This window comes from Mirounga leonina, unplaced genomic scaffold, assembly GCF_011800145.1.
Source record: "Mirounga leonina isolate KUSES-001 unplaced genomic scaffold, KU_Mleo_1.0 Mir_129, whole genome shotgun sequence".
In the NCBI taxonomy this organism is placed as follows: Eukaryota; Metazoa; Chordata; class Mammalia; order Carnivora; family Phocidae; genus Mirounga; species Mirounga leonina.
Window position 1 is genome coordinate 8,894,433 of NW_023270323.1, and position 16,267 is coordinate 8,910,699.

Consider the following 16,267-nt stretch of genomic DNA (forward strand, 5'->3'; position numbering starts at 1 on the left):
ATAAAGCTGTAGGATTAGGTATGATAACCCAGGGAGGAAAGATGGTTGTATAAAAGGCCAAGGAATAAATCTGCTGAACTCTGGCATTCAGAGTTGAGGACAAAATGTTACCCAAGATGGACAAGACAGAAAGAAAAAAAAAAAAAAAACAAATAGACTGTGGGTCATGGAGGCCATGAAAAGCATGTGTTTCAAAGAAGAAAGGGGCATGTGTTGAATATGGCTAAGAAGTCAATTAAGATAAAAACAGAGTCTTTTGGATCCATCCACCTCAAGGTTACCAATGATCACAGTGTGACACTGGGTGGAATCCAGTGATGAAGGTTGGGTTTTAGGAGTCAAATAATGGACAACTGGTGATAAGATGATATATCCTGGGGCCTCAGACACCCAAGGACAGATGATGGAAAAAACGAATTTGGAATGACTAAGATGCCCACATCAGGTGGCTTGGGAGTCAATGGACAGGGCAGACATGACAGTCTCCTGCAGACAAGTAATCTGAGAGTCAGTATTGTTGACTGACTCTACAAGGTTTCATGATAAAGGGGGCAAAGCTAAGCAGTAGATCTGATTAGGGGAGTGATAATAGGTAGGCAGCCACATGGAATGACATCTGGGTCAGCACGAGCAAAGCACAAGCAATTCTGAAGCAGAAAAGAGTTCACTACTGCTTTCTCTGGGGGTCCTGGCCCCTCCTCTGGCCTGTCCAGTTTGTAAACTTCAGACTGACCTGCGGTGATGAGTGTTCTGCTCTTGCAGGTCTCGCGTGTCTCCCCCTAGGATCATCTTGCCCCTCACCCAGACAGAGGGCCCACAAGGGCAGAATCTGCCACTTCTCCCAGGGGTTTAGCTCACAAATAAAGGGAACACTGGCCACCCTGGTCACCATTTGGGCTGGGATCTAAAATTCCTGAACCATTCTTAGAACCCAGCTTTGGCCTCAGAAGCCACTGTGTTGGAGAAGGGACTCTTCTGAGGCCACAATACCCCCACTAAATTAAATGGTTCTAGGAGAAGAAATTTTGTTTGAGCTGAAGGCCCCTCCCAAGATACGTGAGAAGCTTATGTATCAGAATGAATTGTTGAACAGAAAAAAAAAAAAAAAAAAGACATTAAAAATTGTTACAATGGAAAATCTTTATATTTAGGTCCATCTAAACAAGCATGTTTGACACATATCCTTATGGAGCTATCATTTCATAAAAATATTCTCCGTATCCCCCACCATGGGAATTTTTTTTTTTTTTTTTTTTTGAGAGAGAGAGAGAGAAAGTGCATGTGCACAGGTCCAGTGGGGGGCGGGCAGGAGGGGCAGAGAGAGGAAAAGAGAGAATCCATGCTCGATCCCATGACCCCAAGACCGTGAGCCAGAGTCAAGAGTTGATGTTTAACCAGCTGAGCCACCCAGGCACCCCCACCATGGGAATATTAATTATGGGCTCCATCTAGAGCTGCAGGAGCCCATCTTCTGCTGGATTTTCAACAGGCAGAGCTCTACCCAGCCAACATGCCCACTCCACAGATGAGGGTAGGAGAAATGATACCTTTGCCTTTGAACTGCCATCATGGGAGTAATAGGGAAGAGGCTAGAAAACACTGCACTATGTCAGTATGCCTGACAATAATTTGTAACTTCTTTCCTCATTTCTTTACACTTTGCAGTACACTCACATTATCTTTTAATGCATTTATGTTTCTTTGCTTTTATCCTTAAAGACTTTAGGGTGGGTGAAGGGAGAATATATTTCTCATGAGTAACAGATTACTGTGATTTCTGTAGAGGAACATAAGAAAGATGTCTAGCTTTTAAAAGAAATTAACTGCCATTGGGTGCCTGGGTGGCTCAGTTGGTTAAGTGTCTGCCTTTGGCTCAGGTCATGATCCCAGGGTCCTGGGACCGAGTACCGAGTTGGGCTCCCTGCTCAGTGGGGAGTTTGCTTCTCCCTCTGCCCCTCCTCCCACTTGTTCTCTCAGTCTCTCCCTCTCTCTCTCTGTCAAATAAATAAATAAAATCTTTAAAAAAAATTAACTGCCATTTACACTAGCACCCCAAATAAGTGAAATGCTTAGGTATAAAACTAACAAAATATATACAAGATCTATATGTAGAAAACTAATAACTTGGTGAACAAAATCAAAGAACTAAATAAATGGAGAGGTATTCCATTTTCATGGATAGGAAGTGTCAACATTGTCAAGACGTCAGTTCTCAATTTGATCTATAGATTCAATGCAATCCCAACCAAAATCCCAGCAAGTTATTTTGGTATCGACAAACTCATTCTAAAGTTTATATGGAGAGGCAAAAGACCTAGAATAGCCAACATAGTTTTGAAGGAGAACAAAGTTGGAGGACTAACTCTACCCAAATTCAAGACTTACTATAAAGCTACAGTAATCAAGACAGTCTGGTATTGGGGAAAGAATAGACAAGTAGATCAATGAAAAATTGTTGTTGTCAGAGTCTAGCAATAGGCCCACAAATATAGTCAGCTGATCTTTGACAAAAGAGCAAAGGCAATACAATGGAGCAAAGGTAGTCTTTTCAACAAATGGTGCTGGAACAACTGGACATCCACATGCAAAAATTTAAAAAAAAAGAAAAGAAAGGAAAATGAATCTATACACAGACCTTACACCCTTTATAAAAATTAACTCAAAATAGGTCATAGACCTAAGTGTTAAATGTAGAATACAAAATCCCTAGATGACCTTGGGTATAACAATGACATTTTAGATACAACACCAAAGGCATCATCCATGAAAGAATTGATAAGCTGAACCTCATTAAAATTAAAAACTTCTGCTATGCAAAAGATAACGTCAAAGGAATTAGAAGACAAGACACAGACTGATATTTGGTTAACAAGAGACATTATTGCAAATATTTGCAAAGATATATCTGATAAAATACTGTTACTCAAAATATACAAAGAACTCTTAAAACTCAACACTAAGAAAACAATCAGAAAAAAATGGGCCAAAGAGCTTAACAGACACTTCACTGAAGAAGACATACATATAGCAAACCAGCTTACGAGAAAATGCTTCACATTGTATGTCATCAGGAAAATGCAAATTTAAACAAAAATGAGATACCACCATATACTAATTAGAATAGCTAAAATCCAAAACAATGACAACACTAAATACTGACAAGAATATGGAGAGCAATGGGAACTTATTCATTGCTACTGGGAATGCAAAATGGCACAGCTGCTTTGAAAGACAATTTTGCAGATTTTTACCATACAATCCAGCAGTTGCACTGTTTGGTATTTACCCAAAGGAGTTGAAAATTTATATCCGCACAAAAACCTGCACATGGATGTTTATAGAAGTTTTATTCATAATTACCAAGACTTGGAAGAAGCCAAGCTGTCTTTCAGTGGGTAAATGGAGTATAGACAGACAGTAAAGGATTATTAAGTGCTCAGAAGAAATGAAATCCCATGAAAAGTCAGAAGAATTTTAAATCCGTATTACGAAGTGAAAGAAGCCAATTTGAAAAGGGTACATACTGTAGGATTCTGACTATCTGACATTTTGGGGAAAACAAAATATTGGAAGACAGTAAAAAGATCAGTTATTTTCCAGGAGTTGGTGGGGCAGCGAGAGGTGAAGAAAGGGATGAACAGGTGCAGCACAGATTTCTAGGGCAGTGAAAATACCCTGTATGATATCATGATGATGGATCTATGTCACTATACATTTGACCAAACCTACAGAATGTACAAGACCAAGAATGAACCCTAATGTAAACTATTGTCATTGGGTAATTATGATGTGTCAATTTAGGTTCATCAGTTGTAACAGATGTGCCACTCTGGTGGGGAATGTTGATGGTGGGGGAGGCTGTGCATGTGTGGGGCAGGGGTACATGGGAAATCTCTGTGCCTTCCCCTCATATTGCTGATGGTTGAATTAATCATATTTCTCAACTCAATCTATGAGCACTGCCCTATGAAGGACCCTCTTTGTTTAGTTAATTAAATAATAATTAATTTCTCCTTATCCTTCTACCTCACTTCTATCCCTCTCCTCATGGGCCATTATGGCCCATCCTTCCATTTTTATAAATTCCTATAAACAGGATATCATTTCAGATATACCTATTTCTGTTGTAAGAAATTTTTTAAAAGACACTAACTGCTGATGGCATCCTTTTCATCTAATCTCTTTGCATATATAAATAATAAGGAAAAGGAAATCCAAATTCTAGGTAAAAATAGAAGTGGCTAGTACAACCGTAATTAATGAAGGGGATTTATAATTAAGAAAGATTCCATTAAATATGCATTAGAATACCATTAGCAAAAGCTACAATAATCGAATTAAAATAAATATTCCAAAAGGGACCTAAAGATCAGGGTATAGACAATTCAGGGTATAGAATAAATAAGAGTAAAAGTTGTATAAAATATAATTGTACATGATCATACCTGGTGCATAATAGCTGACCAGTAAATATTTGTGAAAGAATGATGGGCGTGTTCAAAATTCATTATTTAGTATCAAAAAAATACTCTGTTATTTTTTATGTGGCCCAAGGACAAGATAGTTCTAGGCGTCAAGACAGATCACACTGTTTATCCCTGTTCTACTAATTTAAGCAAGAATTTCCTGGAATTCAATTCTCCTGAGACAGGTAAATGCTCACAGAACTTTCCCTTGAAATTGCCTGCCTGGCCTAGGTTAATTATAGACATTATTCATTATGGAACTGAGAGCTCTACATAAAACCGGTCCACTGCTAAGATCAGTTAGACAGATTGGGGTTTTGTTTTTCCTGTTTCTTTGTGAAATGTATCTGCAAATATTAACCAGTCTGATTAGGATCCCAGATTGCATTTCAGTGACGGTGTTACAGTTCGTCATTACTGATGACGTGGACAAGGAGGCAAACAAAGGTCTGTTTCATTAAGGAAGGTATAAATAACAACCAAGGAAGGGGTTGCACAATAATTTTTTTCTGCAGTTCCTCACGGAGCTGGTAGGAAGGGAGTGAGGAGGAAGGAGGGTTGCATTCCATTCCTCCTCCAAAAATGGATGCAATTATTATCATGTTGGCCAGGGCAGAAAACTGCCAGAGCAAATCTTATCCAACTGTCAGGGAATCTGTTCTGAGGAAGGAAGAGGAAAGTTATCCTTTAGCCTTTTATCTCTGTTTTGACTCCTTTTTTTCTGATTCCAAGATACTCAAATACAACCAAAGGTCAAAGAATGTGCTAATTCCCTCTAGCATTAAGTAGCTGCTGGCTCTAGGCAGGTTGTTATTATTTTGTTATTGATTATAATATCTTGAATAGTAAAATGTAGACATCATTGGTAAAAATTTAAAATTAGATATCCAGCTTCTATTCAATTACTCAAATCAGAGGGCAACCCTAGCTTGTATTCAAGCTCTCTTCTTAGACAAGCACTGTTTTACTCTTAGATTAGTTGCCTTCCACCCCCACCCCTATAGCCCCATGTGGGGGTGCACACACACACACACATGCACACAGTTGGTCTGGTCTCTTACTGGGAAATGTAGAAGTGGCCAGGACATGGCACTTGCCAAAGAGGCTACGGCTCCTGTGGCCACATCTATAGCTCCCATCCAAGGTCCATGACCTTCTGGAGATTTAAATCTCAATTTGTAGTGACTGTTGGACTAATGCTATAATTGGGATTATCCATTAACTTGAGTTTAGGACTTGGGAACAAATTTACTAAATTTGCAGATGAAATAAACTGAGTAAAATTGCCATGTAATGGATTTACCAAATCTTTTTTAAAGTAAGAAAAATAGGGGCGCCTGGGTGGCTCAGTCAGTTAAGCATCTGCCTTTGGCTCAGTCATGATCCCAGGGTCCTGGGATCGAGCCCCACGTTGGGCTCCCTGCTCAGCAGGGAGCCTGCTTCTCTCTCTCCCTCTGCTGCCTCCCCCCCCCCACCGCTTGTTCTCACTCTCTCTCTGTCAATTAAATAAATAAAATCTTTTTTAAAAAACTAAGAAAAATAAATGACCTACCAAAAAATTGTGATTCCCTCCCTCTTTCTTGTTTTCATCATTTCTAAAGCTCTGTTTGTTAGATTTTGTGCTAGGCACCAGAGACTCAAGCTAAACATGGTTATCTCTTATACGGAGCTCTAAGTTAATCTCCCTATTTTTTCTATCTGTGGCTCACTATGGTTATCAGTTTGGTAGATTTCAGTCAGCATTTTTAAACGGAATGGAAGATAAAATATTAGAAGATAAGTATTGTTTTTATAACATTTTATCTTACTGGACTAAACATTTGGATATGAATGTGTGTACTGGGTTGTGATATAACTTTTTATATATTGGATTGTATCCAAAAAGCTTGAAATCCACTGGTATAACTGATATATTTACAGAAAAAAATTTGTGATATCCTAAATATTCCACTGAAGCAAAATTCCCATTAGCCACAATTATTTTAAAATAATTAGAAACATGACATGAAAAAGTACCAGACAAAATCAGCGGAAATGGAAGTTTGAGTTGAATACCCCCAAAATAACTGAAATGTGAAAAAAATATTTCATTTTTATAAATCTTAAAATTGTAATTGCTATCATTATTATGACCACCATAATGGTATGACTGACCATAAAACTGAAAGAAGATTCCTTATGGGACGAGGAATTTGTATGTGGTGTGGTACAGTATAACCTATCTCAACACCCAGCACCAGCAATTGCCATTTTGTGACTACTGCCTTCCCCCTTCCATCCACTTCCTGAAGTCTTCTATTAGAAACAATTTTTACAGCCTTTCCACCAATATTCAGGCCCAAGCTCCAGGTCCTTGTTTTCTCCATCATCCTCCCTAACCAGTAAGAGTCCAAGTCCTGGTAATTCTTCTCTCAGAAGATGTGCTGCATCCATGTTTTTCTCTTTCTACTTCTGTTCTCACTGCTTGTCCAGGCTATTGTTTTAACCACTTATCCATCTTCTATACTCCTCTCCCCCTAATTATCCCATAGTTCCCATGTACTGCCAACTGGTCTTTGTGCTGCCATTCCTATCCTATGCACTTCATTCCTTGTCCTAGCATTTCTGTGAGCTGAAAGAATTTGAACTCTGAAGTCAGTGGGATTGCTTATTAGCTATTGACTTTGGGTAAGTTAATTAAATTTCCTGAGCTTCATCAGCTATAAAATGTGAGTTAAATGTAGGGCGCCTGGGTGGCTCAGTCACTTAAGCGTCTGCCTTCGGCTCAGGTCGTGATCCTGGAGTCCCGGGATCAAGCCCCACCTCAGGCTCCCCGCTCAGTGGGGAGTCCGCTTCTTCCTCTACCTCTCACCCGCTCATGGTCTCTCTCTCTCGCTTCCTCTTGCTGTCTCTCAAATAAATAAATAAAATCTTAAAAAAAAAATACTACTTTTAAAAAAGTGAGTTAAATGAGTACTACCTCACAAGATTATTGTGGGTTTTAAACGAGATAATGCTTATGAAGCCTTTAGGACATAAGAAAACCCGGAGCAAAGTAAGTGCTCAATAAAATACGTTTCTACATCAATAACACATCACTAACCTATATGATGGAGTGTACACTCTTCAAGACAATAGTTCAACTTTCCTTAGTCTGACATATTGTATTCATAATATTAATCAAATCCTCTTGATTCACCACCTGACCACTGTACCTATCCCTGAGCATTGCACCCTCTGTAATGTTTGCCTTCTCCCTCAGTTGCCACTTCTGCAATGCACACATCTTTTTTAGCTGCACCTAGTTCCACCTTCTGCATTGTACTTCATGTTTTGTTTCATTCACTTGGCCCTTAGCAATATACGTGATTAGTTTTTATTTCTCCTGTGTATCATTATGCATGAGATTTGTAGGAGGGATGCCATGGTAAGCAAACATCTAAAAATGCCAAATATGGTGAAATACATACAGGAAAAACAAAGTGTTTGCAAGAATAAGGAAACGTAAACCATTTGTATTTCTAAAGCCAGCGAGATACTACATTTGTCTGGCAATTTGGATAAGTTATTTGATTCTAGTTAACTGACCTTTGTTTCCTTAGCATAAAAGCAAATCACAGGGAGACTTATCTAGTCACCAGATTTTACATAGATCTCAGAAGTCATCAGTGTTAATCCACCTTCTTCGTCCCTGGGGAGCAAGCTATACCGTCACCACCAGATAAGGAGAAGCCCTTTTCTCTGTATTTCTCCCACTATTTTGTCCTTTTTATGGTGGATAAATTTACCACCTCCCTTTCTTCACTTCCTTTAACTTTTTAATGTCACTATCTGTTCTCTTTTGGTAATTCTAAAATGATAATCAACAAATCTTGTGAAGTACTTTCTCCCCAAATGAGAAATAAAGATACTCAAGATGACTAAGAGAATGAACAAATGCTCAAGATTTCCATGCTATTGATTAAATGTTATCTGACAGTTCTAAAACTATTTTAAGCAAAAGTATTCCCATAGTTCCTCAAATATTTGTTTAAAGCTTCATGCGGTGGAACCCTACTGCTACAGAAAAATATTCCTTTCTTTCCAGAAACATTTTTGAGCACCACTTATGTATCAAACCACATAGCAAGAGACTGGATTCTTTTGTAGCACCTAATAGTTTCCTTGAGAATAAATGGGAATCCCTATTGTACGATCTATTGTTTTTTCTAATACTTGAGTAGACTTGAAGAACTGCATTTTGCCCTGAATAGGAGAATATGGTTCTAAATAATGGGTATCTTAACCTTAATCCAACCAAAATGTCATTCAGGCATAATCACCTCTTATATCCTGCCTGCTCTAATGAACAATTTCTTTTTTTTTTTTTTTTAAGATTTTATTTATTTGACAGAGAGAGACACAGTGAGAGAGGGAACACAAGCAGGGGGAGTGGGAGAGGGAGAAGCAGGCTCCCCGCTGAGCAGGGAGCCCCATGTGGGGCTCGATCCCAGGACCCTGAGATCGTGACCTGAGCCGAAGGCAGATCTTAATGACTGAGCCACCCAGGTGCCCTCTAATGAACAATTTCTGTAATTAATTTCATAGCTGAGGAATTAAGCCTTAGAAATCATTCATTATAAGAAGAGTGAACAAACTACAGTAGCCTTTTGGAAGAGGGAGGAGACACCAAGAAGTTGAGATTGTATAGGGGTGGGGTGGACATTTTAACACAGACCTAGTTCCAGAAAGGCGCCCTGAAAAAGTTTAGTGGTATACAGTATTGAGATGATTTGCTCTTTAATAACTGCTTCACACATTCAGCATGCTAGCCTGCTGAAAAAAATTCATTATTGCTCAGTTGAATTGTTAACCAAATTTGTAGAGGAAATCCAGTGGGACCGTTGTCAGCTGGGAGCATGAGAGCAGGAACCACCCACAGTGGTCATCTTTGAAAAACATAATTTGTGCCAGAGTATTAAATATTGTTTGAAAAATCAGAAGTTTTCCCCTCAGGGAACCAGTGATTAACTTAGAAATGTTCAGAGATCCCTCTGGGTGGGAGTAAATCCCACCATCCCACCTTTCATGAACCTTGATAGCCATGTATATCAAGCATACCTGAAAATCATATGTGCGGCTCTTTCTCCTTCCAACTGATATTTTTAAATGTTGCCTTATAATCATTCAAGAGCTTTTATAAAATTTTACTTTTTAAAAAAATTTCATAGCCGATTGCTCAAGAGAGGTATAAAACATTCAACAACAGGCTATTTGGGAGAAAAACATCCAGATTTGCAGTTTGCCAATTTCTGTGGTGTAAATATTCCCTCCATGGCCAATTTCAGGCTACCTATATGATGATGTTCATGATAACAGAGTAGGAAAGAGATGAACACAACCAGTTTTGTGGGCCAGCTCCAGCACACTTTGGCTGTAAGCCTACAATTTCCATCGTTTACTGCTCATGCACCTTAGTAATGGCTCCAGAATTTTTATATAAAAGGGAATTGCAGGACCAATGTACTTGGAAATGGAGGCTGTATATTAAGTGCACTATTTTCATTGGATTATATGTTTATCGGGAGTGACTTGGAGACAGAGAGAGAGACGGCAGTGGTAAGAGTGGCTGAAGCTCCCCTTGCATGCCATTCCCCCATCCTCCACACAGCCACCCATTAGAAATCTAGTCTAGCTTTGTTTCCTGTTTTGAGTCATCTTGATGGCCTCCCCCAACATTCTCCTAATCACTGATTTGAAATCTTGGGATCATCCTTGATTTTTTTTCCTAGCCTGGCTTCCTATACGCCACCCATCACTAGACACTCCAATGCCACCTCAGCCATAGTTTTCATATCCCTTTTTTCTTTTTTCTTTTTTTTTTCTTCTCAGTTCAAGTTTAATAGAAACAACAAAAGACAAAAAGTGATGCCCTACTACTGTACATAACAGTTGGCCTGCCCCGTAACAGCTCAGGCCAGTCTCTCCAGAGGAAGAAAGGCTGGCCTCCCCAACCCCTGCAGGAAAGGCCTGTCCTGTCCCCATACCACATCTGCAGAGAGTCTAAAGTCTTATGTTCTAAGCATGACAGTAGTACAAAAGAGATTTTGTTTTCATGGCCACCCACTGCCACCCAGCCCTAAAATGACCCGGCGCTCACTTCTGCTTAGAGAAATATTATTTGCTCTTGTGGACATCAGGCTTCATGGTATCACGGCCAGGCTTCCAGCCAGCTGGGCACACTTCCCCGTGCTTGTCAATAAACTGGAAGGCCTGAACCAGTCACAGAGTCTCATCCACAGAACGGCCGACAGGATACATGATCGTGATCTGCCTAAGGATACCTTTATCATCAATGATAAAGAGGCCCCTGAACGAGATGCCTTCATCAGCCTTTAAGACTCCATAGTCCTGGGCGCCTGGGTGGCTCAGTTGGTTAAGCGACTGCTTTCGGCTCAGGTCATGATCCTGGAGTCCCGGGATCGAGTCCCACATCGGGCTCCCTACTCGGCAGGGAGCCTGCTTCTCCCTCTGACCCTCCCCCCTCTCATGTGCTCTCTCTCTCTCATTCTGTCTCAAATAAATAAATAAAATCTTTAAAAAAAAAAAAAAAAGACTCCATAGTCCTGAGCAAGGGTACACTTGGGGTCTGATACCAAGGGAATGTTCATGGGTCCCAGTCCTCCTTGGTTCTTGGGTGTGTTAATCCATGCCAGGTGACAGAAATGAGAATCCAGAGAAGCACCAATCACTTGACAGTTGAGTTTCTTAAATTCTTCTGCCCTGTCACTGAAAACAGTGATCTCCATGGGGCACACAAAGGTGAAGTCAAGAGGGTAAAAGAAGAACACAATGTCTTTTCCTTTGTAGTCAGATAGGCTGAGGTCTTTGAACTGGCCATCTGGCATAACAGCCGTGGCTTTGAAGTTGGGGGCACGATGCCCAATTTTGGCATTTCCTGAAGACATCTTGCTGTCGGCAGTTCTGAGAACAAAAACGCCGAAGACAAGGCAGGAAGAAGACGCCCTCTTTTTTCTTTATATTTATTCTAACATCGATAGATTCCTCCTTACCTCTTATGTAGCAGTAGCCTCATAATTGACCTCCCTACCTGCTACCTGTGGACTCTTCCCTGCTGGTTGGTACAAATTAAAATCGGCTTCCTTTATAAACTTCCTAATTGCTTCAGTGGCCTGTTGGAAATCATGTAGTAACTTCCTGCTGCCTACCAAAAAGCCCAAATCTGTTAACAATGCCGTTAAGACTTTCCGGTCTCCGCCAACCTAACATCTCAGCTCTTGGCTCCCCACAGCCACTTGTATGTGACTCCATACCCGTAACAGTTGTTTCACGAAGAGCATCCAAACTGACAAGTCAGGCACATCCAGGTGTGTACTATAGCTGATAACTATTTTCAGAGATACCCCTGCTTAGGAGTACTCGGTGTTTGCACTTCCAGGACAGCCCCCACCCTCCCTGAATGAATGCTATATTCTCCCCACATCTGTACATTTCTCTTTGTTTCTCTGAATTCCTTCCCCCTGTACAGCTCAGAGATTCCCAGTCATTCAAGGTCAAAGCATGGAGCACTTACAGACATTAAAAAACAGAAGATAATACTTCTCAAAGCCAGAAGTAGAAAAGAAATAACCGTGGCATCTAAAAGGCTTAAACCAGATACCAGAGACTGACTGGGGCCCAGCTAGGAAAGAATGTCAAGGACCAATGAGAAGCAGTGATAAGCAACTCCCAGAAAAGGCATGTTAATGTTCTTGAAGCAGAGCCATCACGTGCCTGTAGGTCAGGGTGATTGTTGACCTTCTAAAGCTGGTTAAGTACTCACTCTAAAGCAGGAACATACAGGACTGCCTCAGCAGAGCAAGCTTAACCCCAGATCTCTTCCCACATACCTTGTGGAGTCTAATTATGTACTTGGGACTCATGCAGAACCGGGTTAGGCAAAGAGCAGGTGTAATATCTGAAAACTGAGAGAGAACGTTGAGATAAAACAAGATCTAGAAGTGCAGCTTCAGCCTTCCCACTTTTTGCACTGTGAATATTCTTAGCAAGGGGAAACTCAGAGATTTAACACAGATTATAAAATGTGAAACCTTGGGGCTTTGGGGCCCGATTTGGTAGGAATCTTGTTTCTCCGTTCTTACTTTTCTTTACATTTTTTGCCACATTTTGCAATGTTGAATAAGACCACATTTACAAGGTTTTAAAACTACAAAAGAATAAAGTTTTAAAAATCACCCATAATCTCACCATAAATCAGACCCATATATTTTAGTATATTTCCTTCTAATATTTTTTCTACGTAAATATTTTCTGCATATTAGATATATATTTCTTGCAGCCTATATCTATAGCATCATGATTTGTTGATACAACTGATCAACAATCAGAGAAAAATGAGGAATTATAAAAACAATACATATATTCTTAAGATTTTTCTTCCAACTTAAAACGTTTGAATTTGCATCATTCCCTAGCCTTTGGACACAGGGCAGATATTTTCTTTGAGGATGGAACCACTGGTTGGAGTTTTGCATCCTCTTTCTTACATAAATTCATCATGGACCCTCAGTATTTTTCTACTTCAGTTTTTACAGTGAAGCAAAGTATCTCTAATTAAGAATAAGAATGTTAAGTGTTCATAATTACTTTCCTCTTTTACAGCTGTCTTACTCCTAACTCAATAGCTACATTTTTTTAGCGACCCACCTTTGTCAGGTTTTTATCAAACCATTCAACTTAGTTTCAAAGAAACAAAAACACTTTTGCACTCTAGTTTCACCGTTTTTTAATGGCATATAGTCAAATTATGTGGTGACAAGAATAAAGACAAATGGTATGAACAAGTTCAAGAAGAGGCACTGACTCTCAGTTTTCATACAGCATGAGTTAACAGGAGCAGAACCAGGCAGGCTCACCAGCTGCCAAGGTTCCATGAGTCATGAGCTCCATCAGTAAATCTTATCCTGGAAGTAGAAAGCTCATCAACTAGGTGAAGGTTATGTAGAGAACTTCTACTTATAACCCTACAATGAAACCCACTGGTCATAAACCCTTTCCAGTTATTTTGTTTGCTTTTTTAGGCTCATTTCTTGGTAGAATTATTGGTTCAAAGAGTATAGATATTTGCAGTGTTCTTCATCAATTTGTGCACCTATAACATGACTGAGAATGCCATTCTCACCCCACCCTTGCAAACATTGAACAATATTTTTAATCTTTGCCAATTAAATAAGCAAATATGGTGTTTTGTGTTAATTTACCTGACGAGGTTATGATATAATATGGTGGTTCTTAACACTGTAGACTTGTCAGCTTCACCTAGGAAGCTTCTTAAAAATTTTCATGTCTTATAATTTTGGCTACAAAGTATGTAAGATGGTTACAATGTAAGTGATGAAAAGCAGCATATTAATTTATTTTCTTGCTTTATGATTTATTATAAAATATTGGCAAATAAATTATATTAGATTTATACCAACTAAAAAAAAAAAGTGGGAGGGGGGAGAAGAGGGAAAAAGGGAAGGAAGGAAGGTTGGTCCAATGATAGTATAGTAAATAAGCATCAGCTGAAATGTTATTGGAAATCAAACAACATTTTAACGTTTAAACTTGTACCAAATCATAGTAATCTGGGATTTTAGTGTTAGGATATGTTCCTAGTCTATTACCTTAGTGAATTCATCACAAAGTTTTAAGAAATGTTTTTAAAAATCTGAAGAGCAAATGTAAGTATTTTCTAGGTTGGAAAGACATCTGAAACAATTGTATTTAATGCTTGGTATTTTTCTATAAATTCATTTATATATTACATGTTCTCCTCAGTATTTTAAGCAAAAAGAGACATTGTAATCAGTTACCTACAAGCACCCAAATAAGACATACCCCATCTAGAGTTGGAATAAGAAGATGCCCATCTCCATACACAGTAGATATCTTTGGAGGAATAGAATTTGTTGTCTAAATTAGCCGACAGGAAAAAAGAACAAAAGATATATACATACCGTGTGTGTCCTTTTTTGTTAAGACCACATCTTCTTAAATGAAAATTGAGGCATGTACAAGAATACTTATGGTGGTAATATAACTCAGTATTTTTAACTACACTCCCCCCCCCCAAAAAAACTTCTAGAATATACGGTTACCTTGGCTGTATATGTATGTCCTCAAGGAAAAATCTATCTTCAAATGCCAGTAGAAATTAAATGAAAATCATAGAAACTATGGCATATGATAAAAGTAGGCTGAAATGCAAAAGGCAACATCCGTTCATTCAACACATGTTTGTGAGAGCTTATTATGGGTCGTTCACTTCACTAGGCATTTGGGCTATAAAAATGAGCAAAAGTAGATAAAAATGCTGCCCTCTTAGAGCCTGCATTCCAGCCTGCATGTCCAGAAAACAGTCAATATATGATACTCACAATAAGTAGGGTAAATGTTTCAGCATTTTAAAAAGTGATTAGTGCTATGGAAAAAAACAAAACAAAACCAGTAATCATAGTAGAACTTTCGAAGTGACAGAGTGGGAAGTCAGAAGACTTGCAATTTAGCAGTAGCCTAGTCTAGAAGGACCTGCCTGAGAGAGTGACAGACGCATGCACAAAGACCTCAAGAAGCCCTGTGTGATCCCTGCACCTTCCTTCTCTAACCTCCCCTCCTACACAGCTCCAGTTGTCAGGCTGAACTCTTCACTCTGCCCCACAAGCTTTTGCCTTTGTGCAGGCTGTGCCTCCTGCCTGGAGAACCGAGAATGAGGCAAAATGTCCTCAGTGCGCTGAGGTCACTAAAACAATAAACGAGCTGCTATAGGAGATGAGAGACTGGGTAGTTGCTTTTGGTTGATGTTATCAGAGAAGGTCTTCGGGAAAGTTATCTTTCAAAAGTGCTTTTCAAATTTACTCACTTGCTGTCTTCTCTTTTATCTGCATATATAGTGAGTTCATTTTTACCTCCCATTCCCATGCTCTTGGAGGCAGTAGAATTTGGGAATTGGACTCACTTGGTCTCGGATTCCAACTCTTCCACTTATTAAACACACAACTTGGGTGAGCTGGATTTTTGGGAGCCCCAGTTTTCTCCTCTGTAAAAATGAAGATAAGTCTTCTTTGAAACCTGTTGGAAGAAAAGTAACATACGAGGTCTGCCAAGTGATAATGAGAGAGGACACCAGTCATGAAAGGGAAATGAATCAGAGAATGAAGGACAGTTTTTTAAACTGGGCGAAGGAGAGTGTATCTTATTTTACAGGTAATGGAGAACCCTTAAATTGTTTTGCACCGAGAAGTGTCATATCTGTATGTTTGTTTTAGAAAGATAACATTAGCAGCAAGTGGAGGGCAGGTTTTTGGAACTGACGATCAAGAGCAAGTAAGGTGGCCTGATGTGAGATGCGATCCATTCAGGGAAGCCTGGTAGCGTTTGAAGAGGTGGACTTGATAACTGGCAATTAAAATATGTATTCTAAACTTTATATCTTTACATTTAGTCAATTCTCATCATATAGACAAAATAATCATTTTCATCAATGTTTTGACCCAATTTCATAGAATTTGGCTTTCAGTCATTCTTGGATTTATTGTTTGAGGGATGTATATAATTTGAGAACCAGCTGCTAGAGCTACCAGCAATAGGAAAGAGGGTGAAAAAGAAATCAACTGATAAACAGGAGTCAGAGAGTCTGGGAAAAGAAACTTAAGTAAACTTTTTTTTTTTTTTTTTGGTGGCCCAACAGGCATCACTTTAAAAAGCATTTGTCAGCTGTTGACTTTGAAAAATAATTACATTGCCTAGTGTGGAGCTTGTAGATAGCCAGGATAGATAAG

General features: G+C 39.3%; 1 protein-coding gene and 1 pseudogene across 1 annotated transcript in view; one reads left to right on the forward strand and one right to left on the reverse strand.

Annotated features, from left to right (window-relative positions):
* The window catches only part of GPRIN3 (GPRIN family member 3), a 67,075-nt gene that overhangs the window by 31,368 nt on the left and 19,440 nt on the right, over positions 1-16,267 (forward strand). The gene's annotated exons all lie outside the window — the stretch shown is intronic.
* On the reverse strand, positions 10,581-11,403 carry LOC118010333 (annotated as a pseudogene).